At 39.9% G+C, this 2,403-nt stretch overlaps 1 pseudogene; it reads left to right on the forward strand.

Annotated features, from left to right (window-relative positions):
• Positions 1 to 2,403, forward strand: part of LOC102295236 — an 18,211-nt pseudogene that overhangs the window by 13,119 nt on the left and 2,689 nt on the right.

The following is a 2,403-nucleotide window of genomic DNA, read 5'->3' on the forward strand; positions in this document are numbered from 1 at the left end:
ACTCCACACTCAACCAACGTGGAGACAGACATAAAGAGACGCTTTCTCACTTTTGCTCAGAGGCGCGAGGGAAAATATTGACAAGTCGATGAACATCATCTACAGTTATACTCGGTAAATGCCCAAGACATCTTGAGAAATGTAAATCGCCGCTTGATTCGTCGATTTGGTTGACTTTTTTGGAAAACCCGACCGTAAACAAGACAACAATATCACACCGGAAACAACGCGCCCTGCAGGAGTTTCCCCACCGGAAGTAGCACATGCTAAGGTGCACATAGTCTATTAAGGTTCTTCTTCACTGACATCATCTTTGAGTTCATATATTACTGTTGTCAGACCCCCTCTATTCCCTCAGTCTCCTTCCCTTTTAAGGCCACTTCCAACCTCTTTGCTCTGATTGGCTGCCCCTCATTAACAGAATGTTGGAACGGGAGGTGGGTGGGGCTTCTGTGCTCACAGGCAGAGCTGCGGTGACCAAATATAACATTAGACGATGAATTAATGAAATAAGTTAAAAAATATATATATATAACACCTGTTTGAAGGAAACAGAATGACTGAATTCAAACAGCATGTTGTGACAAAACAATAACCTGAAACTCACAGTGCTATTCCACAGGGTTGCAGGAAACTGAAGCTGAATCAACTGATAATTCTCTGTAACTAATAATAAGAACAGCTAGCATTTTATATTTTCTTTTTGTGATCGTCACAACATGTTTTCCTTCTGTGACACAGGAGTCAGAGGACTGGGCATCGAGTCTCCACAGGTCTTCCTGGTGTCCAGCTTTGATCTCAGCATGTATGACTTCTCTCTCTTACATCAGACCTTAGAGAGAGAACTCCCTGAACACAAGAGAGATGCTCTGCTGTTTGCTACACCCAATGTCAACCTGGAGATCATCAGCAAGAAGAAAGAAGCTTTCAAGGTAAGATTGTATTGCTGCTGTGTTTAGGATCATTGTCCTGTTGATCAGTTAGCAGTACCTGGCTGCTGCTTACCTTAGTAAATCCTGAGGAAGGAGAACTGAGAAAATGTTTTTCTCATGACTGTAACTGTGGCCTGTGTGAAAACACACTGATCCGATCATTGGCTGCTGCTTTAAATCCCAACTGTGACAGGCATCATAGTTTTAGGTTTCAAACATTTCCTGTAACTTCACACAGCATCTCAACTCAGACTGTTTTTACACACTGTGTGCTGGTGTGAGCTGGGATCATTTTCTTTCCAGCCTAACAAACATTTTGTTTTTTAACTTTTCAATTCAGAGATGAAAATGTCAACCACAGATTTATTTTAAGCCCATTTCAATCCAATGAAAATATTTCAGTCCTCTGAGACAGAAAAAGACTAAATGTTAAGAAATTAATTATGATTCTCCATAATTTGGCTCCAGCTTGTATTTAAGATATTTTATTTTTGTTTGTGTAATTAATTAATTATTTAATTGTTGAATTTTAGGCCAGTTGTGTGTATAATGTTAGATTGTGATAGTTACATTTCATGCCCCTCAAATCGCAAAAGTAAATTTTGTCCCCTTTACTGTTTCAGACTTTAAGTACAAGCACAGACGACCAATTTGGATTTGCATTAGTTAAAGAAGAAATTGATGAAGCTGTGCTGAAGAATGACCAACAAGCAGCTGCTGCAAAGATCAAAGAGTTAATGATGAAGGAGAACAACATCAAACTAAATATCGCCATCACAGGAGAATCTGGGGCAGGTAAATCCACCTTTATTAACGCCCTCAGAGGGATGTCCGATGATGATGAGGGAGCTGCTCCCACTGGTGTTACAGAAACCACCATGAAGGTCACACCGTACCCCCATCCAAACTATCCAAATGTTACTTTATGGGATCTTCCTGGAATCGGCACCACCAGGTTTCCAGCTGATAAGTACCTCAAGCTTGTTGGATTTCAGAAGTTTGACTTCTTCATCATCATCTCAGACACTCGCTTCAGAGAAAATGACGTGAAACTGGCTCAGGAGATTCAGAAGATGAAGAAAAAGTTCTACTTTGTTCGATCAAAGATTGACAACAATATGCGAGCTGAGGGAAGAAAGAAAGACTTCAATGAAGACGAGGCTCTGACAAAAATCAGAGAATACTGCATTAAAGGTGAGTGTTCAGTGATCATTTATCCCAGTGTGAGATTAATTTCTGGATGTGTTCTTTAAAAATGTTCACTTTGTGGCGGTGTGTGAATGGAATAACCTTTATTTTCTGTTGTTTGCATCATCGCATACTCAGAAAAATTACAAATTACTTTGATTATCAGTGATCACTGAGAGAAGCTGGATGAACTTTATTTGATGTTTCAAGTGTATAAAGTTATTTAGATCTGTCCTCCTGCAGCTGCTGGAGAGGTCAGGCTTTTATTGGACAGCTGAACTTT

This window comes from Haplochromis burtoni, unplaced genomic scaffold, assembly GCF_018398535.1.
Source record: "Haplochromis burtoni strain Fernald_Lab_line unplaced genomic scaffold, NCSU_Asbu1 Contig_415, whole genome shotgun sequence".
In the NCBI taxonomy this organism is placed as follows: domain Eukaryota; kingdom Metazoa; phylum Chordata; class Actinopteri; order Cichliformes; family Cichlidae; genus Haplochromis; species Haplochromis burtoni.